We start from the raw sequence: 26,849 nt of genomic DNA on the forward strand, positions 1-26,849 counted from the left end.
ATCAATATGATCAATACATATTCCGTACGTCTTATATATTATACACTGTGTTCTTAACAGTAACACCTAACTTTTTCTTACTTTTTTGGATATTTCTAGGCTACATGGTTCACCTGTGAGTTTTTTCAAATTGTGGCAAAATCTCCAAAAAATTTTCCAATGTTTTTATTGAGAAAAAAACCCTTGCATATAAGTGGACTCACATGGTCCAAACCTGTGTTGTTCAAGGGTCGGCTGTATTCTGGACTTAGGAGACACTCACAAGTGCTTTTGGAAAGAAGGGAGGAAGGAAGTGAGGGAGAATGGGGGGAGGGGAAGGAGTGGGGGAGGAGAAGAAGTTGGAAGGCAAACGGGCAGACATAACTGTTTGAAGTGGATCTTTCATTCTCAAAACATTTAAATCACTGCATTAAAAAACTTCCAAAGGAGAAAGATCCAATTACCCACCTTTTATGTTCATCAGCAGTAGATTCCTGGAGAAAAACATACAATCATGCTCACAGGTTTCATGTTAAATCCATGAGCGTGAACATCACGGAGGCCCTTGTGCTTGGCACTTGTGTAGTGCTTCCCTGGTCCATTTGTGTCTTTCCCTTCCCAGATGTCTGTTTCATACCTTCTCTTCTCTCCTCAACCTTCCCCATCTTCTCCCTCATCTTTGTGTTCCATTGGTGACCTTCCTCCCCCTGTGAACAACAGAACAATGCAAAGGGAGGCCCTAGAGACCCCCACCCTCTCATCGTCCAGCCTGGCCTCTACATAGAGGCCCTCTGTCTTCCCACCACAGCCATCCATGGGCCACTCTAAAGCCTGTCCCTCTGCTCTAGTGCTGGGCTCTAGTCCCACCCACCGTGGTGCTCCCAGTAGGCCATCCCTCTGTCCCTTGTACCAATTCCAACAGCATATCAATATGCTGGCATTTCTCCCATCTTAAAAGATATTTCTCTTGACCGTCCTTCACCCACCAGCCCATTTGGTTTCTGTCCTTCAATAAAATAAAATAAAAAGTTACTTGAAAGAGTTGTTTACACTTACTGTCCCTTCTGCGTCTCCTCAGACTCTCTCGGAAACTCATTCCAATCAGGTTTTCACTCTTACCACCCTACCAAAGATGTTCTTGTCAAGGTCACCCTTGGACCAATCTCCATACCAAATGCAATTTCCAATTCTCACTCCCCATATCACTTGACCCATCAGCAGCATCTGATGCAGGTGACATCCCCACCACTTCATATACGTAATTGACCTGGTTTCCAAAACACTACACTTTCCTCCCACTACCTCCCTGACACTCCCTCTATGTCTCCTTTCTTGGTTCCTTCTCTTCTTCTTCGCCTTCAATGTTCAGTACATTAAGCTTAGACCTTGAATGCTTCTTCAGCTGCCCCTACTCCTTTGTAAAGCTTCTAGTCTCAAAGCTTGAAATTACCATCTCTGTGTGGGAAACAACTCCCATAATGTCTCTCCACCTAGAACTCTCTCCCAAACTCCAGACTCAACATCTCTGCTTTAGATGCCTGGGAGCCACCTCGTACTTAAGGTGCCCAGGATGGACTTCCTTGTCCACCTGCCATCCTCGTGCTCCTGTAGTCTTTCCCATCTCTGCTGATGGCAACTCCAATCTTCAAGTTGCATACACCAAAAACTCTGCAGTCATTCTTGACTTCTCTTATGTTTTATATCCATTTTATATCAGGAAGTCCTGTATCCAGACTATAACCACTTCTCTTCACTGTTTCAAGCTACCCCCATCACTTGGTTATTGGAATTGTCCCCTAACTGGTCTCTCTCTCCTGCCTCCCTACTGTCTGTTCTCAACAGTGCAACCAAAATGGCTAGGTTTTGTTTTGTTTTTTAAAAACATTTCTATTTATTTATGAGAGAGAGAGAGAGGGAGCTCACATGGGAAGGACAGAGGGAGAGGGACAAGCAGACTCCCTGATGACGTGGGACTCCATCTCAGGACCCTGGGATCATGACCTGAGCCGAAGGCAGTCGGTTAACCGATTGAGCCACCCAGGTGCCCCCAAAAATGGCTAGTTAAAATATCAGTCATATCATGTCTCTCCTCTGGTTAAAGCCCTATAGTGCCTCCCCATTTCAATCAGAGGGAACGCTAGAGTCCTAACGATGACTGACAAGTTACTACATGGTCTGACTCCTGGTTACTTCTCTGACTTCACTTTTTGTTGTTACCCGCCTCCTTCGTCGGCCTTGTTCTTCACTTTGAATGTTCCAGGCATGATCCCACAATAAGGCCTTTGCCTTGGCTCGTCCCTCCTTGTGGATTGCTCTTCTTCCAAATATGTGGATGGCTTATACCCTTACTGCCTGCAAGTCTTTATCCAAATGTCATCCTTTCTGTGAGTCTATGTTGAACGCTCGATTCAACCTGCAGTAACCTGTCCCTTGGTATTCCCAATCCCTCTTACCAACTGCTCTATTTTTTTGGGTATCATTTATCATTGTCTACCAGACTATTAATTTATCCATTTATTACTTATGATGTCTACTGTTTGTTCTCTGTCACTCCCTGCTAGAATGTAAGCCTCACAAGACCAGAGACTTTTGACTGTTTTGTTCACAGATGTCGTAAGGCCCTAGAGTACTGCCTGGCACATAGAGGGTGCTCAACATATAATTTTTGAAGGAATAGTGTGAAGACAAAATCTGTGCTGAAATGGAGTGGAACTTACACGGTGTGATTTTAGGGACATCATGGGGCTTCTCTTGTCCCAGAGTAGCTCTCCCGCCACAATACCAAGGCACCACCTTCCCTTCCTCTCTGGCTAACAAGAGCCAATTTTATTTCATTTATTTTTTTTAAGATTTTATTCATTTATTTGTCAGAGAGACAGCAAGCGCAAACAGGGGGAGCAGCAGGCAGAGGGAGAAGAAGCGGGCTCCTCGCTGAGCAGGGAGCCCCATACGGGACTCGATCCCAAGACCCTGGGATCATGACCTGAGTCAAAAGCAGACGCTTACCGACTGACCCACCCAGGCGTCCCACAAGAGCCACCTTTAGACTCAGTCATTATTAGTCCAGAATAGTGCAAATAGCTAAAACACACACTTATTCTGAGATGTCTGTAGGAGCTCAGTGCAAAGTTGGGTTGGGGCTGTCAAAGAGGTGAGGGAGACAAGAGACATGATGTAGTCAAAAGGGCACCAGCCTGGGGCGCCTGGGTGGCTCAGTCATTAAGCGTCTGCCTTCAGCTCAGGGCGTGATCCCGGTGTTCTGGGATCGAGCCTCACATCGGGCTCCTCTGCTGGAAGCCTGCTTCTTCCTCTCCCACTCCCCCTGCTTGTGTTCCCTCCCTTGCTGCCTGCCTCTCTCTCTGTCAAATAAATAAATAAATAAATAAATAAATAAATAAATAAAATCTTTAAAAAAAAAAAAAAAAAAGGGCACCAGACTGGGGCACCTGGCTGACTCGGTCGGTGGAGCATGAGACTCTTGATCTCGGGGTTCTAAGTTCAAGGCTCACATTGGGTGTAGAGATCACTTAAAAATAAAATCTTAAAAAAAAGTGGGGGGGGGGCACTGGACTTTGGAAAAGTCATATAATCTCCTTTCCTCTTCCGAAAAATGGAAGAGGTGGATTATGATCATTATGCTTCATCCATGCAGTAGAATATATGAATAATAAATGGCCATCACACAGGAAGTCAGACAGCTAGACTCAAATTCTCAGTAGCCTAAGAAAACTACCTAACTTCCCCCTCCACCCTGATCAATAAGCAACATGGGCTCTGACACCCTGAACGAGAATGCTGGCGGTGTGTCCCCGGAAACAGAAGGTGAAAGGTCTGGGAGGCGCTGAAGGACAAACATGGCTGCCTCCATCATGAAGCCTGGCTCTATAGTGTGAACATGGCCACGACAAACACAGTCTCCCTCATCTTTAAAATGTCCTAGTGTTCCAAACAGGACATGTGATGTGTAAAGGAGCTAAGATGCTATTATCTTGTCAACCATTTGTTATCTAGGACTATGATGAAAACCTGGAGGGAAACATGTCGCCACAGAGATTTCCTTCCGACTCTGGGGCACAGGACTGTAACTTGAAGGCAAAGGAGACTGAGAGGCAGTCCTATAAAATCCAGCCGGGTCAATCCCCTGGAGTCCTTTAAAGGTGCAGACATCAGAATCACGAGTCCACGTCCCTACTGCGCAGCCAAAGCAAGTCAGTTCTGCAAGACTTTCGTTTAGAGCGAATTCACTTCCTCATGTAGATAAGGTCTAAGGTAGTCACAAACCGGCTAATGTAGCTTGTTTACATTCTCCCCAAATTTTTCACTGACTGCATTGCTTTTGCAGTAGCTACAGACAAACGGTACCCACAAACACTCCCTCTCGCTCTCTTCCCCACCCTTTCTTCCTGCTTCCCCGCTTCCCTCCTTTACTCCAAAAATTGGTTTAGAAACCATCACAGCATTATTTGCCGAATCAAGAAACTATGGTGGTGCTAATTAAACAAAGCCAGGGGTGCCTGGGTGGCTCAGTCGGTTCAGCATCAGACTCTCGATTTTAGCCATGATCTCAGGGTCACGAGATGAAGCCCCCGCCGCGGGCTCCCGTCTGGCTCCTGCTGGGCATGGAGCCTGCTTAAGATTCTCTCCCACTCCCTTTGCCCCTCGCCTCCTCTCTCTCCCTCTATTAAATTAACTAATTAATTAATTAAAGTAGCCAGATACCACAAACTGCATACTGTATGATTGCATTTATATGAAGTTCAAAAATCAGCGAAACTAATGTATGATGGGAGAGGTCCAGGTCATAGTTTAGTTGGTGGCGGTTGTTATGAGCACCTGCTAGGGAGTTCTGGAGTGCTGGCAATGTTCTCTCTCTTCGTCTGGATGATGGTTATATTATAATGTACTTTTCCGTATGTTTATTTTACTTGTTTTAAAAAACTGTGAGGTGCTTTTGAGGGAACAGACTCCATTTCCTCCGTGAGCCAACAGTTCAATCCCACTGAAATGAATATTGTGTTCATTTTGTTCCAAAACTGAGTCTATGGCCTCAAGGAAAAAAAAATAGTCACAAAAATTAGTGAAGAATCATACCATCACATGTTTAAAAATCAGCATGGATGTCTATAATATTCTAGTATCAAATTATTCAAATATCTCAAGTAGCAAATCTCAAATGTTCCCATTAATATGGTAGCTCCTGCCTACTAAAATACTGAATATATGCAATGCGTGCATTCAATTAGCATTTGAAATTTTTGGCAAAGCCAAAGCCTGGTCTGTGAACAAAGGGGAAATTGAATTCTAATACGTTCTCGGAGATGTATTGCTCAGAAAAATCCCATGCTACCGTACTTCAACAGAAATCATGATATGGAACCTGTCTTCCCTGCACAGACTCTGAACCAGTAAGTATGAGGAGCTGCCTCTGGTAGGACAGAAGAGGCCACGTGCTCCATGTAGCTGACAAGCCCCGAGAGAAAGAAGCTCACCACGCAGGTAATGTCACAGCCTTCACTTTCCCTCAGGGGAAGGAATGAGTGAAGACCAAGATGTCAACGCCAGCCCAGTTTCAGGCTCCCAGAAGGAAGCAGAATGGGGTCTAAACTTCCTCACTTTCAGACACTAAGATCTCATTAGTAAGTTAAAAGGTGTCCTTTACTGAGGTGGTTACTGCTAAAAGGACATCTGATAATCCAGAGAAAGCTCTGTTAGCCCACGTCACAGACCCAGTCTTGCACGGAAGTGGGTGCCAGCCCCAACACTGCTTTTTCCTATCTTTTCCCTCATGTTCCATGTTATACTGGGCTTTGCATCCATGAGCTAGTGAAGGCACATGACCACGCCCAAACATCAGTAATACGTCTCCTTGGAGTGAGACTGGCCCTGGAAGTAAAGGATCAGGATCAGGCTGCCCCAAGGGCCTACATTGCACACACGCGGGCACTAGGATAGATGGGCTGGACCGAGGTTGGTGAAACTCCTCTACTGCTTTCGGGGGACCATCCTGAAGGTCATGAGCTGTTGCCCCTGTGGGATCCAGGGCAACCAATCTGTCAGCTGGGGAGAGTTCCTCGGTCAGGTTATAAGAGAGGGGTGCCAGGCCTGTCACAGCAGGAACTCAGGGGGCAGAACAAAGGAGAGGCCCTGTGATGGAAAGAGCCAGACCTGCCTAGGCTCAGCGGCCAGACTGTTCCAGCATCTAGAGCTGCAGCAACCCAGGCAGGGTACTTACACTTGGTGTCTCAGGTGCCTCAGTGGCAAAAGGGGATAAACATAGTCATCTCGTGGGTTTACTGTAAAGTGTCAATGACCCTAGAGATGTAAAGCCATTTAAAACGCCTGGCATAAAGTAATGAATCATGGAACATTACATCAAAAACTAGGGATGTACTGTATGGTGACTAACATAACATAATAAAAAATTATTATAAAAAAACAAAAACAAACAAACAAACAAAAACGCCTGGCATACCCAAAATCTTATATAATGTTTGCTGTTAAGTCATACAATTGTCATAAATAATAGATAACATGACATAAAAGGTAAGAAGCATTTGGAAGCCTGGAAATATACATACTTCGGTTGTTTTGATTTGTTTTCCTAGATGACCAAGGGAGGAAGTAAAAAGGGAGGTCCAGAAGTAGTAGTATTTGAATCATGTAAGACTGCTGATATTTGGACAATTTTTTTTTTTTTTTTTTGCCTTTGCGAGAGCAATTTCATGTGTTTGAACTAATATTAAGAAGGGGATAAAAATGTTTATTTTTCCTGTCTTTTGAAGTGTCTGCGCCCATCCTGAACCCAAGGCCAAGAAGCGCTTTCGGATTTGTGGATCCAGGGCTCATCTATTAAGTGCTCTTTACCCTCAGGTGCTGCACACGCACTCAGTGGCAAACATGGGCAACTAGCCAGGGCCACACTGGGAGACACCTTCTTCTCACCTGAGCTCTTAGGTGCACAGGGGAAGCGGAGACTGCCCGAAGGCATCCATGGTTTTACCCAAACCATCTGATGGGGCTCTTCAAGACTGTGCAATCCTTAAACTGAAAGGAATGTGAGACGACCTCCTTCTACCGCAAATCCCAGGCTATTGCTCAGAACGCTAGCCCCGTCTTCCCAAAGGGTACATTTCCAGCCTGGCTCGAAGGGCGCAGTTATTTTCTCACCTGATCCATAAAGGCATAAAATAAATACACAGTCTTGCTCACCTACCCTCAATAACTGGTCCCCTTCCTCAAAACAAACACTCTGAAGAGTTTCTTAGGTATTTAGGGGTGCCTGGATGGCTCAGTGGGTCAAGTGTCCGACTCTTGATTTCGGCTCAGGTCCTGGGATCGAGTCCCGTGTTGGGCTCCATGCTCAGCATGGAGTCTGCTTGAGATTCTCTCTCCTTCTCCCTCTGCCCCTCCCACTCGTGCTCTCTCTTTCTCTCTCAAATAAATAAATAAATAAATAAATAAATAAATAAAATCTTAAAAAAGAGTTTCTTAGGTATTTAACTAGAAAAAGTTATGTTTTTACCTGTATTTATGTTTCTGCTTTGTAAATTTTACCCCAATGGGATCTCACCATGCATGCTGCTCTTTTGCTCTTTATTTTTAATCTTCTCTCTATATACATACAGGAAACCATTCTGGAGCACACGAGAAATGCCCCGTAGGAGTCCTGAAGGCCACTTGACTGTTGGAGCAACGGTTGGTCATGTTATGAGAACAGGAACAGTCCTGTCATACAAGTAGCTCGAAGGCTCAGAGGCTAAAGAGGGCAGTTCTACCTGTGGAAAATTCCACTGCATTGATGTGCCCGTAACTTTTTTCAACAGTCCTTTATTCATGACCTTCCATGTTCCTCCCAGTTTTTCGCTATTAAAAATGTTGATATGCTACTATCTTTGGCTCAGAGATGCACTATTTTTAAGACAATCTGTTCCACTGTAGAACACTCCAGTTATTAGGAACTGTGTCCTTGAATTGATGTAATATCCACACTCTTTGAGTTCAAAGTATTGGTCATAATTTACAACTTTAGAGTCAGGGAGACAAAGAGGCGTGCAGAATAATGCACTCTCAAGTTTATAAGACGTTGCCAGTTAAGTACAGCCATGTGTATCCTGGTAGACTTGACACATTTAACAAATAAAAATACTGGAGACCCAATCGAATTTGAATTTCAGATAAGTAATGAATAACGTTTTTGGTGTAACTTTGTCCCATGCAATATCTGGGGCATAATTTTCCTTAAAAAGTATTAAGTGTTTATCTTTTTTCTTAAGATTTATTTATTTGAGAGAGAGAGAGCACACGCAAGAGCACGTGCCAGCACGAGCAGGGCGAGGGGCAGAGGGAGAGGGAAAGGGAGAATCTCAAGCAGACTCCCCGCTGAGCGCAGAGCCTGACGCAGGGTTCGATCCCACAATCTATGAGATCACGACCTGACCCAAAACCAAGAGTCGGATGCTTAACCAACTGCACCCCTAATTGTTTATCTTAAATTCAAATGTAACTGACATCCTGTACTTATCTGGTAAACACCTACCCCTGGGTTTCTTCTTCCAGGTAAATATGTCCAATTCCTATGGTCATTTCCCATACAATTTTATTCCCAGACTCTCCAGCATTGGGAAATCTTTTTAAAAAAAAATTTTTTTTAAACATTTTGTTTCTTTATTTGAGAGAGAGAGGGAGAGAGCACACGAGCAGGGGAGAAGGGAAAGGGAGGAGCAGACTACCTCTTGAGTAGGGAGCCCAATGTGGGGCTCGATCCCAGGACCCTGGGATCGTGACCTGAGCCGAAGACAGATACTTAATCGACTGAGCCGCCCAGGCATCCCACTGGGACATCCTTAAACCAGAGCTCCTGAGTGACCCAGAGCTGGTCCTTCCTCCTGTTACTCCATTCAGCAGTGTGTCTGACATTTCTATCCATCCCATAAAGACTTTGCCCCTAACACAGACCTGTGAGTAAAACAGCATACATTTGCATCCTACCTTACCAGAATGAGACCATTCCCAACGTCAAAGAGAATGAACATGTCTCATGTCTATAAAATGTGTCATCAGAAAACAGCTATCCTGGGAGTCCTCCTTTGCAATCCCACTTCCTCGGGCCACTATTCCTTCCAATACAAAAAGAAGCCAATAGACTGGAATTCTTCAATTCCAATAATCTACGTACTCTAGTAGCACAGAACACAACTTGCACTTTAACGCGAACACTAGACTTTCATAAAGGCGCCCATACTTGAAGTTTCTTTTTTACGTATATTTGTTTTGTAACGTCGTCAAATTGTTGGTTTATCTTTGAAGCTTTGACAGTAGCCAAGGCAAGCAGGTTCCCCTAAAACAGATCATATTGCTGCTGCTCAATCAATTATTCATTAGCCTGATCGTGTGAGCTGGGGCACAGGCAGCGGATCCATTTATTTTGACATTTTAACTACCAGTTTGGATTGGCCACGTTGTCGTCAACTGAGTTCAACTGGCTGTTAATGAGAGTAAACAGAAACAGCATCGTATGTGGATTTGGCTCCCAATTTTAACCCATGAAAAGAAGGGATTAAGAGAGAGAAGAATGGGGAGCTCCAGGGAAGGGAGAAATGATAAAGGAAAACGGGGAAGAAATGGCTAGAGGAGGCAGAGCCTGGGAGAGGATTCATCGCTCTTCCTAACCCTTGCTCCTCTGTCCTAACCCAGGCCGTTTCTGTTAGGCAATCATTTTCCTAAATAGCCCTGATAAAACAGAATTATAGTACATTTATCATCCTGCAGCTTCCTTTCTCACTCGGCAGCACCCCCTGAAGACATTGCCACGTCGGCACTCGTAGACCCACCTCAAGGTTTCTGCTACTGCATACGGTGTCGTTGTAAAAACAGACAGCAATTTATTTAGACCGTCATTAGGCTGTTTACCTTTATTGCTATTATAAACAATGCCGCAAGACATAGCCTTGTTCATGCTTTCTCGTGCACATTCAATAGGCTTTCCTAAGTGTAACTTCTGAAAAGTAGAATTTCCAGGTCAAGGAAAATGAACTTTAATTTAAATAGATACTGCCAATTTGGAAAAGGTCTGGAGGGTAATAGTTTGTCTTCTGGGGAGGGGACTGGTGTGACAGCCGAAAGGGATTTTAGCCTTATCTGGAATGTTTTAATTATTTTTTAAACAAAGAGAATGAATTCACTTATTAATTATGTAATGAAAAATAATTTTTGGAAAAAGAGCTTTTGGACACAGAATATATCAATGGCTTAAATTTCCTGAGACCCAAAGATACCCAGTCTACCTGCCTGTCCTATAAGGGCCCTCTGGAGGTGACAATAGCTGTCCTAGTAAAGAAGGCCGGGCTTACTAGATGCTTCCCCCACCCCACACACGCCACACCATACACACACCGTCATACACACCACACACCATACACACCACACACCATACACACACACCACACACACATCATACACACCATACACACACCACACACACATCATACACACCACACACCATACACACACCACACACGCACACCAAACACATACACACACAACACAAACACCACACACCCTGCCCGCATCACACACACACCCCACATACACATCATACACACCACACATACACATCACACAGATGCCACACTCACACCACACACACAGACACACCACACATACACATCACACACATACCACACACACACTACACACCCTACACATGCCATTTACACCACACACATACACACACTGCACACACAGCACATGCACCACAGACCCCACACACATACAACCACACACATACCACATACACATCACATACACACTACACACACACAACACACACCACCCATGTACACATACCACACCATATATACACTCCACACACTCCACACAAACACAATGACTGAAAGGCCCCCTTGCACGGACCAAACACTTTCACCCAGATCTGGGACAAACTGCACCCAATAGGACTGGGGTTTCTGAAGGAGCCACCAATGGGTAGCTTCCCCTTTCCTGTTGTAAATAATTTAAACCCAGAATTAACGTAGAGACCAACATATCTGTCAAGCTGCCTCTAGCAGGTTTAAGGACGTGGACTCTACCTGTGAGTGGGTGGTCCTACGGATCCGGAGACTTAGCAAAGGGCAGCCTGCCCCCCCCCCCCACCGCAGCGGGCCTACGCCCACGGCCCCGCCCCATCAGCGAGGGTTCCAGCAGGGTTTGCAGGGCGCTCTCAAACCAGGATACTTCAGGGAGACGGCATCAACAGTATGGCCAAAGCAAGTTCTCAGTGGCGAAGAACAGCCCTGTCTTAAGTTGGTTCCGTAGGCAAAAGGCTCGGGGACGGAGAACAGCACGCAGGAGGTTTGCTGGGGAGCACGCTCACCACCCAAACTCTGTGGGGGAGTGAAAAAGCCACACTGGCGGAAGGAGGGGCTGAACTGCAAAGAAGCCGCAGTGAAGGCCTCAACCAATCCAAGGACTGGGACGAACCTTCCCAGATGTCCCGCTTGATGCAAGAAGATGCGCCATTATGCTGACCACACACTCGATGGGGGCTCCTCTGGGGAGTGGACTCTGAGCTGGGGAGACAGGGACCTTGGCTCTCTTTGAGGAAGGCAGCTCCAGGACAAGGCCTCGGCTGAGAGGCCCAGGTCCCCAAGTCATGAACATTCTCAGCAGCTGGGGAGATGATCTCCTCTGTCCACAAGGGAGATCCGGCAGTGCCCCACCGCGCTCACGAGGGCTCAGCCCTGGGCCACTTGGATCCACTTTCTTCAAAGGTAAAATCTGGGAACAGCTCCTCCAGGGATCCTGGCTGGACTATTTTTCTGGATAAACTTGTAAGAGGAAGGGTAGTGACATGAATCACCATTCCTGGTGCTGCAGCTGGTTTCGGGGTAACTGACACACACCATCGTCCACTCCATTGGCTGCTCTGGAGGCCTCTGGCTCTTCGCTGGCACCTCTGTGGGTCTAAGTGGCTCACCTGGTGGGGTGACCCTGACCTTCATCGGTGAGATGATCTGAGCCCACAGTCACCATGCCCGTCTCAGGACTCGGCTACTGCCTTCACCCACGGATTGTTAAAAATGGGTAAGCGTGTTCCAAGAGACACCCAGGATGTGACAGCAGCCCTCCCCCGTCCTGATCATCTGAGTCCATTACTCCTGCCTGGATGGGGACTATTTCCCTCGTTTGCTAGACTCTGGCACAAAGGTCAGTCAGCAGGGAGAGCTTAAGGCTTGATGTGACCCCTCCGTCTGGAAACTGAGAAGTCTAAACCCAGAAAAGCCTAGAAGTGCAGTGAACAGGAAGCAAAACTGCCCTAAGTGGGTCACTGGGAATGATATAAGCTGAACCACACCTCCCTGGTTTCCAGACTCACACTTGCTACCTACTGGTGACACAGCCCCACGGAATGGTGGTTGATGTCGGGTGTGCACTGTGTCCTGAAGATGCTGCCCATTCTCACAGCTTATTAACTCCAAGCTGAATCGTCAGTGGCTGGCTGTTCAGAAGCTGTTTCATCGCTGTCGGCAATTTCTTCTTCTTTTTTTTTTTATGATTTTATTTATTTATTTGACAGAGAGAGAGAAAGAGGACAAGCAGGGGGAGCTACAGAGGGACGGGAAGAAGCAGGATCGCCACTGAGCAGGGAGCCTAATGTGGGGCTCGATCTCAGGACCCTGGGATCATGACCTGAACCGAGCACAGATGCTTAACAGACTGAGCCACCCAGGTGCCCCAACAGTCGGCAACTTCTGAGTGACATTGTAGGTGATCAGGCCAGTGGATCCCACGGTCATGGGGCCACTGCCACACCTCCTCGTCTGTCACTGGGTCTCTCGGTCCAGTGACTTGGAATCCTGTGTCAGTGAATCATGCACTCTGGAAACCCTGTGCCAGTCACCCTGGCAGATGTCTCCAGGCAGAAAAAGCAATCTTCTATCTGGTATACATGTTAAATTCAGTCCAAATGAATTGCTGCTCCTTCAAGATGGGGCTATCGAATGTAATCACTTGCCACCAAGTCCCCATAAGGAATGATGCCAAGTTAGCAGGTCATAATGGGTCTCTGTTTCTAGAAAGGTGGCCATTCAGCAGGGGCAGATCACCTTCAGTGAGAGGAAATCCATGTTGTTGGGCCCACGCACTGCTTCTGTCCCTGCCACCATGGCATGAAGCCCATTGTGCCAACATGGAATATCCAAGAATTGACATCAATTGGCTGAGTCATTCTGTCAACCTGGAGTTTGGTGCCTCCTCCACAGGGTACGGAGTTTCTCTGTTGAGCGTTAACATTACATATGAAGTCTGTCACACCTCACACTCCCTCCCATAGATGCTTCCACATCCCTCTTCCCCAGACCTCCTTGTCCTCTCCCCTCTAATCTTCCTCCCTCTAGACCAACCTCATCAACCAGACAAGCACTTGATTACTGACCATGAGCCCACAATGACTGTTACTTCGGCTTCTTGTGTCTCCACACGGAGTGGATAACCAGATACATCTCCCGAGTTCCCATTTGGAGGATTTCTCTTCACTCTTTCTTTCAGGGCTTCCCCTGAATGGAGCTACAGGACAGCAGCCCACTGTCAGCTTACACCAACGTTAAGAACCAACTCATCTGAGAACTCCATCTGGCCCTTTACCTCCTTCTTCAGCTGGTCACAGGGACCTTATTGGGGGAAGTCATTGAGAGGACGTGACTGCTGGATGAGCCGTGAGCTGGACCCGTGCAATGGGGGACTCCTTCCCCTCATCCCTGCCCTTGGAATGTATGTTCTGCCCATCGTTCCCACAGTGGGAGCCACGCCCAAGGATGCTGCCTTGAGAGAGCAGTGCGTTGTTGAGCTCATTGGGATGACATACCTGCGTGAACCCATTTAAGGCCTCTCTGTAAACTTTGAGGATTCTGGCAGGCAGGTACAGAGATCTGCTTGTCCTCTGGCCGCCCAAGACACGCCTCATGCGTAAGTTCCCCTGCTTGTTAAACCCACCGCCTACCCATCTAGAGTGGTCTGCCTCTTTCTTCGATCTCTCCTTGCCCTCTGCGTACAAAGGCCAGTTTGCAAACTAACAGACCCTCCCATGGCCCTGTAGCCTTAGGTGTGAGCCGAACGAGAGGCGCCGGTGGAAGACTGGTAGGTGAAAGGGGTGTGTGTTACCTGCTCAGATGATCTCCTTGGGTCTCTGACCCTCCTTGTGTCCAGGGCCAGATGGAGCTCTTCCATCTTACCAAAAACCGCTGCTGAGAGTGTCTGAGCTTATGACATGGCGGGTCTGACAGAGGCCAAAGGCGGTAGAACACACAGCTGAGAGCAGGGTGAAGAGCAGAGAACGGACTGAAAGGCACACAGAAGATATTCAGGACACCCCAGGGCCTCCGAGCACAGGGGCAGAGTCCTGGGGGAAGGGCAGAACTTGTCTTCCCACAGAAACCGATCAGTGAGGCCCCTCCACCTGCCGTGAGCAGAAGGAGTCACAAGGCAGGGCGAGGTCAGGAATGTGCTTAGGGAGAATGCGCCCAAGGAGCCCCAGGGTGGGACCAAGCATTTCTGCTCTGATAAGCAGAATGAGCTGGATTCTCCAGGCCCAGAAGGACTAAGCGCCGCCTGAAATGGGAGGTCCCATTAACGACGAGAATGTTCCAGACAGCCAGTGCTGTCCACCACAACGCTGTGTAAAGATGAAAATGTTCTAGAAGTTTGTGCTGTCCAGAAAGATAGCCGCTGGCTGCCTATGATCACCGAGCACTGAAGTGCTGCTAGCGGGGCACCCGGAGGGGGGCTCAGTTGGTTAAGCTGCTGCCTTCGGCTCAGGTTATGATCTCGGGGTTGTGGGATCGAGCCTCGTGTTGGGGTCCCTGCTCAGGGGGGAGTCGGCCTCTCCCTCTGCCCTCTCCCCCGCCCATGTGCGAGCGCTCTCTCTCTCTCTCTCTCTCTCTTGCAAACAAATTAAAAAAAAATTTTTTTTAAACCTTTAAAGTGCTGCTAGAACGCTGTCATTCTAGAACTGAGTTGTTTATTTTAATTAATTCAAATTTTCAATAGTCACAAACGGCTAGTAGCTACACTAATAGACGGCCCAGACACTAGGGAATACATAGGCCTTAATCCTAGAGAGAAAAACCTTTAGAGGCTCAATCACCCAAGTTCCCATGGAGCGAATGAAAGCACTGGACGCTTTCACCTAAACCCCTTGACCTTGATGGAGTAACACTCTTGGCCTGGGGTATGACATAGGCTTCAGAGTCATGTAGGCCAGGTCTCTGCTCCCCAGCTGCCTGATTTCAAGCAAGCTGTCTGACTTCTTGGAGACCCAATTTCCTCCCCTGTGACATGAGAATAACATTGGCTTCATAGGGCTGACGGGGATACGATCTCAGATACCTGGTGATCCTCTCATGAACACAGCTTCTGATCGCAGCCCCCAGCCTCAACTCCCTCCTACTTCTTTCTTCAGTTAACCCCCCACACTATCACGCCAGTTCTGCGGCTTCCTGCTTTGGACACTCCTATTTCTGAGCTCAGGGACCTGAGGCGTATAAAATGGAGGGAAATAATTCAGTTACTCTTTCAGAAGAGCAGAGTGGAATCCAGTCTGTAATGTCACAAACATGGCGTTTCCTTCCACACCATCCCGCTGACACTCACAACAAAACCAGCTCATAAAAATCAGCCACCTCGCTGCATCGGAGGAAGTGAGATTCTCACCTATTTTGGCTGCCAGTCCTTAGGAGGAAAAGCCTCACGGGAGAGGCTGAGATTTGCAGGCAGGGGAGGGCTCTTGTCTGGGAATTACGTAATTCCCTGCAGGGCAAGCGGCCAGAAGCCACATTTGGCAACTCACCAGGGCTTGCGGAACTCTTCGCCTGTTTGTTTTTGGCCCTTTGGCACACTGCTTTTTTTTTGGTTTGCGATGTTGTGAGTGATGTTTGGAACGGTGTGACCACTCTCAGGTCCGCCTCTTGCTGGGGGAGAAGAGTGAGCTTCCTTTGCAGAGATCAGTAAGGATCTTGTGATTTCTGTAGCTGAAAGTGTCAGAAAAAGGCACTCGGTTCAAATGTTCATCCCGCTCCGCCCCGGGTCCCTCTGATGAATTTCTGTTTGAATCTGTTATCCAGCTCTCAGCACCCGACATCACATCAATAAATGAATGCATAAATAAAATCCACGAAGCCGGCCCAGGATTTGAAGCGAAGAAGCCTTTTGCTGTGTTTTGGGGACGAGTTTCAACCTCAGAGCCTCCCCATCTTGTTATTGTTACCTGTGCAAAACTCGGGAATGAAGGGACAAAGTAGGTCAGTCCCAGAGGTACTGAAGGAGAACACAGTGGAGGAATTATCACAGAAATTGAAAAGCCTGCCATAGCCATTCAAAGCGCACACTTCTGTAGGTTTTCTTTCAGTGAGAATCTGGCCCGTCAAAATCATGCCAGCCGATGGACTTTTCCAGGGCTGTCAAAGCAGAAGTAATGTCAGTATTCCTAGCAAGGTCTGTGTGGGGAAAGGGCACTGAGTATTCATGATAATTAAAAGCCCTGCGAGCCAGTCTGATGTTATTCTTAGACCTCGGGGTTTTGCTTTCCTGTGTAAAATAATAAAATAACGTCAGGCTCCTGTGAACTCCTAAAAGTCACTGTGTACGCTTAGGAAAGCAAAATCCACGTTTGAACAGATTATGAGCACGTTTCCTGGGATTACGTGCTCTACCAGTTTGCAAACCTCTTTTGGAAAGATGGGGGTCAGGGGGGAAGGTTTTGGCAATTTGCCAACCTTAAAGGAGCTCAAGTCGAATCCCAGAGAAAGAAAAAGTGGACGAATTCCAGTCCCCAGGTCTGCGAAGACAAAGGTCGTGAACGAAGGCAGACAGCAAGGAAAACGAAGACCTTCCGTCCTACCTAGACGATGGGCGCTCCTTTGCAGAGGTGCCCCTCCCAGAGAAGTCCCACACTAGGAAGCACTGACCTCACAGCAGACCGATGCAGGGGGTCCCCATCAGCTCCTCCCGGAGACAGGAAGCGCTGGCTTCTCTGGTTCTGAAGAAGGGCGGGGAAAGCCTGGCCTGACAGACTGCACCTGGTCGACCCGTGTCATTCTCTTCTCGCTCCTCTCCTTCCCCCCTTCAGAGGGCCAACCGGGGAGGAAACCAGCCTCTCAACCTGAATGAAGGCACTTCCCCAAGAGCCCCTTCTGCTGAGGGCCCCGGGGAAATGGCGTCCTCTTGTCTGGTACCCACCCGATGGGCAGGGTGACCTCAGAGTTCCATCCCCTGAAGAGAGGATGCCCGTGCCCTTCCTTTTCCTCTACCACCCCATCCCCACCCAGGTTTCTGGAAGCACCTATGCCATCAGACCGCATACGCGGGACCCTAATACTAGTGTCATTATCTGTAACATCTCTGCAAGATCCCTTTTTCCTCCCAATGTCCATTCAGAAGAGGAAAAAACAATAATCCTCAAAGTGGGAAGGAGAGGAAGAGGGCAGATCGTTTAGGAGCAGTGGAGTATCTCCTGCCGTCTGGGTTGCCGTCCTCAGGCCACGCACACACACACACCCAGCCCGTCCCCTTGCACCAAGCTTCTGAGGTAAGGGGCCCATCCTCTGAGGGCCTGAGCTGGCTCCTGCCAGGCCACCCTTTACCCCCCATGAGAAGGAGCTTCCTACTTCTAGAGGTCCGGGCAGCGCTCCACACAGGGCCCTGGAGACATGGTATGATGGAATAGTCTGGGGCCAAGTCAGATGTGGAGCCTGATCCCAGCTCCCCACAGATGTGCAACCTTGAGCAAATTACTCCACCGCTTTGCGCCTTCAGTTTCTCCTACAGTATATGTGGTAGTAACGCTTAGCTCCCAGACCCGATATGAGGCTCAGAAAGATAATAGGTAAGAAGATTCTAGAAGCACAGAGTAGATCCCAATAAATATCAGTGCTTTCTCTCTCTCTCTCTCTCTCACACACACACACACACTTAAGGCAAGACAAGACAAAAGGGATGCAGGAGTTACGAGAGGACACATGGCTGGGTACACAAGTCACTCAAGCTTCTTGGCCACAGCAGCCTCGGCTGGAAAGTCAGGAGGTCAGGTTGCTCGATTTTGATCCCATGAAGAACTAAAGTGATCCATGACTGAGGAAGAGAAAAGAAGTAAGAGAGCAAAGGTATGTCAGATCTCAGAGCAGGATGGCAGATAGGATCACAGTCTACAGAATTCCAAGAAGACTAAGGACACGGGCCTGGAGGGGATCACAAGGGCTCCTTCTGCGTCCCTGCAAGAACCGAATCCCAGAATTCAACCAGCATAAACTCAACTCAACCAGTGTAGGTAGGTAACAAGTTCAACAGCACACAGTGAAAATGTTGCACTTAGATAGGAAACGTTACTTCCTCCTTGGCTCCTGCCACACTTTTTGTTGCTCCAAGAGGACGAGAGGTGGACAGGAGGAGAGGCTCAGGCAGATCCCTGTCACGCGGACACCCTCCTCCAGCCTTGCTCCTCAAGCCACATTCCTCAAAGAGGCCACATTACTGGGATTCTGAAAACACATCGAAGCATAGACGGCGAATACCCCAGGGAGCTTCAATTTCAACATACAGATTCTTGAGGTAAAGAGCATTTGTCGAATGACGGGCAGACTCTAGCCTCCCCTTCTGTCTTGGAAATGGGTCATTTCATCCCCTTTTCACCTTGGGAACTGACCGTTAATTTCATATCTGGTACAGGTGAAACCAGACGGCTGTCAGGTCAGAGATTTCATTATGACGCACATTAGGGGGTGAAAAAAAGAGCAGGCGCTGTTCAGAATGGGCACCCACCCACTCTCCTTGGGTGTCCAGGGGCCCAGCTGAGGAGGGTGAAGACACACCTAGGCCTTCCACCACTCCCGAAGTATTTAGGAGCCCTGTGTCGCTTTCATCCTTGCTGTACAATATAGGACAGGAAGACACGGGGTCTGTCTGTAGCTACCCTTAAGACGGCTAACTCATCTGTTCTTTTTTTTTCTTTTTTTAAATAATATACTGTCTTGGTCCCTTGTGATGACACCAAACAGTCTGGCTTAGATTGACCGATTGATTGATTTATTTATCTATTTATTTATTTATTTGAGAGAGAGAGAGAGTGCGCGCACAAGCAGGGGGAGGGGCAGAAGGAGAGGGAGAAGCAGGCTCCCCGCTGAGCAGGGAGCCCCATGCGGGACTCGATCCCAGGACCCTAGGATCAGGACCCAAGCCGAAGGCAGACACTTCACTGACTGAGCCACTCAGGCGCCCACTAACTCCTCTGCTCTAAGCGGTGAATGATCCGAGAAAATGAAATAAGAAAACAAGCGAGATGCCTTTTAGGTGTCTCTCCTTTAACTTGAGCCGGAGATTGGAAGATACCTGGGTGGTAGTCAAAAAACTGGGTGGTCCTGGAGAACCACCAGGAACCCACCCATCCAGGGCCTAGTAGATATTCTAAACATGCCAAATGTTTTACGTTTTTGAAAAGGGTGTTGGCTTTGAATTCAAAATCAGTGCAGTTCAACAACATTCTTTCCCTGCCTTGTGTTGCCCACGGGAGAGCTGAAGGTTGCCTGCCTTGGGTGCCTTTAGCTGGAGATTCGCAAAAGTGGGGGATTTTGTTTCCCTAACTCCAGGCATTACAGGTGTTTGTGCTTTGGACATGGACGAGCCAAGGAAGCCATGCTGGACTCATTTAACCTCAAGATAGACAGCTCTGTGAATGCCTGACTCCCTAATGAATGCCTGTCTTGATCCAGCCACTATCACATAAAATGAAGCCAAACACTTTTTGCTGGCAGGTTATTAAAAAAAAAAAAGAAAGAAAGAAAGAGAAGCAGGATTAGTCCTAAAATGTGTTTTCTTCGCTATTAAGAGTTCTTTGCTCTGCTTTCTCTCATTATAAAACTGCAGGAAAGTGGCAAACACAGAGAAAAGAAAGCTTTCTGGTAAAGTGCGTATTATGGAGGCTTTTTCCCCCCATAGCTGTAAGAATACAATGCTTTTTGCAATTTCTCCAAATTCAAACTTGAGGAGGTTCACCCATTCGAAACTGGACCCCTCCCTGTGCGCCCCACATTCCAACCTGTACCACACCGTACCAGCTGACACCGTTCCAGGCATCACACTGGAATGGTGTGACTTTGTGGAGAGCCCCATGGTAGGATTTTGCTCTGCACTGCCTGGCCCTTCTTTCATGTGTATTTTTTTTTTTTAAGATTTTATTTATTTATTAGAGAGAGAGTGCTCAAGCATGGGGAGGGGCAGAGGGAGAGGGAGAAGCAGACTCCCCGCTGAGCCAGGAGCCCGATGTGGGGCTGGATCCCAGGACCCTGGGATCATGACCTGAGCCAAAGGCAGACGCTTAATGGACTGGGCCACCCAGCACTCCACCTCTTCAGTGTGTATTGATTTTAAAAAATCATTGACAGAGAAGAGTTCCCCTCCCTTGCATCCACCCGTGAAGCCCTCCTGACTTGACCGTGAGGTCTGCAGAGACGCTACATCTCACGGCCGCGGAAAGCAGGTCAGGTGCCTCGGAAGAAGTCACTGGCAGTCTGCCCCCGCGGAGATGCAGAAGGAATGGATGTCTTTCCCACTCTGCGTTTTTGCCAGTGAGGTGTCTGCACCCACCCCAAGAAGATCGGGCCACTGTTAGAGTGAACACTGATCAGAAACACAAAGGCCCAGTGCTAAGCTTTTTGCTCAAAGGGAAGCCAACGTGCACGCCTTGCAGCGTTGGGAGATCCGAGTCTCAGGAACCAGAGGAGCCTGTCTCATTTTGTGGCAGCACCTATCGGATCCTTTAAATTGTTTCCTAGCAGAATGTAACCGGCTCTTTTGAAAGTCAGTCTGACTGTAATTTGCTACTACTTGTAGTGTAAAATGAGCTACTCTGGGTCCAGCTGATAGCAAAGCATAAATTCAAGAGGCTGCTCTCAGGATGTCCTTGGATTAAGGTGACCTTTCATATTCTCACTACCCGGCCTTCTGGAAATCAGATCATTTCCATGCCTATTGTACATATTACGCTACTCATCAAATTAAGGGAAGCTCCCAACTGATGAGACAGATAAGAATTGTTTGGACAGTGTTTAAATTTCATCAAAGAACAGTCTTAGTAACTGTGCAGCTTGCTTCTATTACAAATGTCTTTTGCTGGCTGCCCATCTTCTGACTTTTTTTTCCTGCTCCTGGGACCACGTACTCCTTAGGGCTATATTCGCCAAGTGTGGTCCGTGAAGCATGCTGGGTCCTTGCAAAAATGCAGATCCCTAGGTCCTGATCCAATCCTACTGAATGAGAACTTGGGTGTGGGGTAGGAAACAGGTCTCAGAAATCAGGCCTTAAAATAAGATCCCAAAGGGATTCTGACGCACACGCAAATTTGAGCATCACTGCCTTATGGAGATCAGGCTCGTTCATCAATGGGAAATTTTGGTGATTGTAGTGAAATCAAAACCAAGAGGACAGTATGGAGTGGGGGCGCCACGGTGAGCTCCTGTATCTCCCTCCAACCTCCACTACTGTCCAAATTATTGTCTCTGCCACCCTGGGTGCATAAGTCCCCGCCTGACAGGGCTGATCAAGGGGTGGCAGCAAGATAATAAACCACAGGCCTGGGTTCTCCATTGCCTGGCCTTGATGTCCCCTATCTCTCAAGTACATGCCACTCTGGCCAGGTTAGTGGCCTCTCTTCTCACACTGGCTGTGCTCACGTGCTCACACCAGGCTCCATAGAGAGGAGAACACTCAACCAGTCATTACTTAGTAAGCACCAACTGTATGCCAGGCACTGGGTTAGGTGCCGAGAATACAGTGGTTAGTAAAACATTCTCCTTAGGGAGTTCCTGCCCTCCTGGAGAAGAAAGATTATTCTGGTGATCAAAAAGACCAATATAAGGTTACAACATGATACATATTAGAAGGGAATGATTTATGTAGACACCAAAACCGAGATATAGGAGAACCTTACCCTCGCGCGTGTGGGGTCAGAAGGAAGAGAACAGGGCTGGAAACAGAACTCTGAGTCTCCAGTTTGAGACTGTGCAAACCTCTCCCCAGACCCACCCCCTCTCCCCAAATTCAAGTTGTATGACCTTCCCTTCAGAAGCTCCCCCCCCCAACAAATTTAAGAGCTGTTCGCGTCCATGTGGCGGAAACATGACTACCAGGTGATGACTATGTTTTATCCCCAAAATGGCCAAAACCTGGGAATTTCTCCTTGGACTTCCTGGCAATAAAACAGGTATGGTAGTAGAGCTCTGTTAAAGTCATGCTGAAAATTAAGAATGATTGTAATACATTTGTACTCCTGGAAAGGTAGAGGGGTCACGGCCCCCAAGCCCGCAGAATTAGCCCCACATTTCTTTGCTACCCAACCCCAGAAATAATGTGAAGGAACGAGGGACAAGGACTCTGTGTGTGTGTGTGTGTGTGTGTGTGTGTGTGTACACATAATAAATTAAACTCAGTTACACAGTTCAGCTGTTCTCTTGTGACTTTCTGTGGATTGCAACAAAGGGACATTTTACGGGGTTCCAAAAGAACCTTCTGAGGGAAATTTGGCTGCCTATCAAATGACAGAGGGTATTGTTTATCCCTGAATAGCTTTGTCAGCAACAGGCAAATTTAAGAAGATCGTCACCCTGAAAACTCAGCGTGTAGGAAGAGCAAGAACATATGGAGATAGATATGTGTGTTTATGATGTTTCTGTTCTGTGGAGCTCACATAAACTGTGCTACTTGTCCCTCGCTCCCGAGAGGGTATGGAAAGGTAGGGAAGGGTGGTGGGGGGAGCCGCCCAGAGGCGCCGGCTGGCTACTTACTATAGCCCTGATCATTCAGATGGGCTGTATTATGCAAACTCACTCACTGAAGACATTTCTGCCCAACCTTTAAAACAGGAGATTCAAAATAGCACTGTCACAAGACCCAGAAGATTCATCCAGATAATGCATCTGACTATATTTAAAGAAAAAACAAAACACGTCCAGTGACTAAAACTAGCAACACCTTTGTATTACATCTGATCTGCTTCTAACCGCCATTTTTATAGTCAGTCAAGCCATAAAAGCAAAAGATAGCTGTTTTTACAAATCGATGCTGTCCTGGTCCATCTGTAGGTTTTGGTCCTCCAAGAATTCACATATTACACATTCAGAAGACAATTTAATGAGAAAAAAGTGTACTTACGTTTTCCCTTCTATGTGTCAAGCACCCTTCTGTCTTGAGGTGTCTCTTAACTCATCTACTACTTGCAACAACCCACGAGGAAGGTATGAGCTTTGCTTCCGTTCACAGATGAGGCGCCTCTGGCACAGAGAGGTTCAGTCACTTGCCCTAGGTCACAGAGCAGGTAAGCGGTAAAGGGCGTGGTCTGAGTTCAGGCATGTGGATGCCAGCGTCCACGGTCTCTCCCCCTCTGCCATATCCTCTCTCAGAGGCTCTGGAAGAGAGATGGCTGGTCGTCACTCTAATTTTCTTAGAGTAGATTGGAAAAATACAGTGTTTCCCTAGGCTTTCCATAGGCTAATTTGTAAAACTCTTGTTTAAGCTATATGGTTAATGATAAGGTAGGTACCAGTTAACTTGCAGCAAACTAAACATCATAAATAAATCGCAGACAGCTAATTTGTACAACCTAAGTCAGAATTTGCAATGAAAGCAAGGGGGGAAAATGTTTGAGAAAAGTATCTTCAGAGGAAAAAAAGCAATGTTAAAATTGACTCCCTGAGGTAAAAAAGACTCCACTCTTTGCAATTTGCCCAAGTGCTAGGAGGTGACTTACAATTCGCAGCCTACGCTCACATCGGAGTTTAAAAGTGCATCCTTCAGCAGCTCTTGCAGGATAAATTACGACTTCAAAGCAGAAGTGTCTCCATTCACAAATGGGTCGCTGACAAGAGCTCGAGGGTGCAAAGAAAGTATAACAAGCAAAGAAATATGGCAACGAGAAAAATGAATTTTTACCCTGGACGCTGCTTCCTCTCCGCTCTTTCGCGCTCTATTACGGCGAGCCCCAGTCCCCCTCTCACCACACTGGGAGGAGCACGAGAAGGGGGAAGAGGCTTGATTAAGCTCCACGGGTTGGGTCCACACAGACGGGAGCTGCAAGCACAGGAGGCATCATCTACTTCTTCCAAGGTCCATGTGGCTAGTCTTCTCCCTCCCCCTCTGCGCCTCCCCATGCTTGCATGCTCTCTCTCTCTTAATAAATAAATACATACATACATACATAAAATCTTAACTAACTCCAGGTTAGGCTTTGTGCCAAACACTTTAGTTACTCTCCCCAACCTAACCTGAGAGGGAGGTTTTTTGGTCCCCATTTTGTAGATGAGGAGACAAGACACAAAGGTCATAACTTTCCTAGATCAAATTTGGAGCCTGTCCTTAAGTGGTACATTACATTCCTTCCAAGACATGCTGGATATATCCTGTCACCTTTTGGTGCTTCCCCTCACTTCTCTCTAGCAGAGTGCCAGTTTTGAGGAGGGTGTCAGTGGGTGAAAACGGAATCCCACCCCATTCAATACAGTCATTGCAGAGCAGGACCCCATCCCTGAGATACCACTGCAAGGTAACTGGTGTGATGGGGAAATCCTCTTATAAAAGGGAGGAAACAGTTATTTGCCACTACTTAAGACTTTCCTCCCCACCATCCCATCTCCCTCTACTTTCACAGTAAAATAAAGAACAAGACAAAGTCAGCACCTCAATTCTTCCTGTTGTCTTGATTCAGCCAGGAAAACATGGAAAACAGACCCAGCTCCCGGAGGAACAGAATATTGAGAAGGGGTGGAAAGACTTAGCTGGGAGCCCAAAGGGGTGGGGCGGGTGGGAATTGGATGCATCAAGAAAAATTAGAAATGAAAACAAAAGTGAGTTCTTTTATTACTGCTAATATATGCCATATCAAGATACAGATGGAGGAAAACGTGGGGGCGGGGGAAGGAAACAAAAGAAAGAGGGAAAATTTTGCAACTGTGTCTCTGATCTCCAGGGCAATGATAATGCAACTAGCGGTGGGAGCTGGGGGTCTGGCCTTGGCTGTGCTGCTAACCAGCTGTGTGACACTGGCCAAGACACTGCCCACATCTGGTCCCTCCGTTCCCCCAAGGTTTTGGTCCAGCCACCATCTAAACAAACACATTCAACCAATTCATCCACCCACCGGCACTTGCTTAGCATGAGTTGTTCTGACATTTTTACGCCCATAACATTCAGAGAAACACACGGGAGGGTAGAAAACTGTGATAGAAGTCACCTGCTTTCTTGTAGGAAGATTGTTTCATCTCAGTGTCCCTAGGAAATCACTGAAAAGTCATCTTTACATAATCTCTCTCTCTCTCTCTCTCTCTCTCTCTCTCACACACACACACACACACACACACAAATGCTTTCCCTGTGATTTAAAAAAAAAGATTTGAACTGACATTCGAGAAAAAAATAGGAGGTGGAGAGACTGTGAAATTAACATTGCCATGTTTCAGTCCTGCCATCCTTAACCTTCGTCGGGATACAGAGAGAGCTGACTAAGCAGGTGGGCTTGAAGAAAATAACACGTATTTCTCTTCCAGGAAGGGCTCACATCATTTCCTGGAGATAAGACAATGAATTGGGGACTTAACCTTTTATCTCTTTTTAAAAATTAGTAAATGTTATAGGCATAATCATCACATCTGAGTATCTGCTTTCAGAATACTGTTGACCCTCGAGCAACCGGGTTTGAACTGCATGGGTCCACTTACACGTGGATTTTCTTCAATGAGCGCAGGAGAGTAGAGGAAATATTTGTGCTTCCTTATGATTTTCTGAAACAACATTTTCTTTTCTCTAGCTTTCTCTACTGTAAGAATACAGTACATCATACATAAAACATACAAATACTGTTTATGTGATCGGTAGGGCTCCCAGTCAAAAACAGGCTGTTAGTAGTTAAGTCTTTGGAGGAGTCAAAAGTTATACAGGGATTTTTGACCGCGTGGGGAGGGGGTGGGGGGGTCTGTGCCCCTAACCCCGTTGTTGTTCAAAAGTCAAGAGTAGATGTTTTCAGACATTCTTTCTTAGCTAAGAAGACTATTATCCATGTTTTCAAATGTGAAATACACACCGTACAAAAGTGACAAGTATAACTGACGTCTTGTATCAAAATTCGTCTTCCTATAGTTACTGGGAACTCCGAAAATTCTCTGAGCTCTGTGATTAGTCTTTGACAGAAGCAGAAAACTCGAAAATGGTACATAACATCGGAAGGAAAGAGATGTGGAGAATGAGTCTCCGCTCTCCACCCTTACCTCCAAGACGTGAAGTGGAGAAACACAAGGAGTCCCTTCCAACCCCTGCAATGCAGATGACGTGCTCTTTATTTAAAGCACGCAGCTACTTAATTAGCATGCCAATTTAAGGCTTTGAAAAACTGTGTGCAAAGTCAGCAGGGGGTCTGAGTCCTGATGGTATTTTTCCCACAGCTGAATAAATGATTTCCACCACCACCACCACCCTCGCAAGCCCATCCTCATTAGTATGTATGAAATGAGTGGAATAACCATTGGGAGATTTATACCGTGCCACAACCAACTTAATTAAGAAGAAAGGGAGCCGATTTCTAGAGGAAGAAGTGCACATTCACAGGTTCCTACATACCTCTGTTTAATTAATAATATAAATCCGTCATAAGGAGGCTTTAAAAGTGCCCTCCTCATTTTCTCTACCCATTTAACGATTAACTAAACTTTTTAGGAGCTTACAGATGTGAAGGAGCCATGATCTTTGGGCATGCATCTCTAATTTAATTATAACGTTAGCGTCCCTACCCCACACCAACTCAGTCATTCAGTGAATAGTCAGTGTGCTTGGGACGCAGGACACAA

General features: G+C 47.0%; 1 long non-coding RNA gene across 1 annotated transcript in view; it reads right to left on the reverse strand.

Annotated features, from left to right (window-relative positions):
• Positions 1-26,849, reverse strand: part of LOC148110149 (uncharacterized) — a 169,116-nt gene that overhangs the window by 73,797 nt on the left and 68,470 nt on the right. The window contains exon 4 of the long non-coding RNA XR_015724600.1: positions 23,170-23,422. This is a non-coding gene — a long non-coding RNA (uncharacterized LOC148110149). The remainder of the gene's footprint in view (positions 1-23,169; positions 23,423-26,849) is intronic.

Source organism: Ursus americanus, chromosome 5 (assembly GCF_024610735.1).
Source record: "Ursus americanus isolate L20-20 chromosome 5, mUrsAme1.1.p, whole genome shotgun sequence".
NCBI classification, from domain to species: domain Eukaryota; kingdom Metazoa; phylum Chordata; class Mammalia; order Carnivora; family Ursidae; genus Ursus; species Ursus americanus.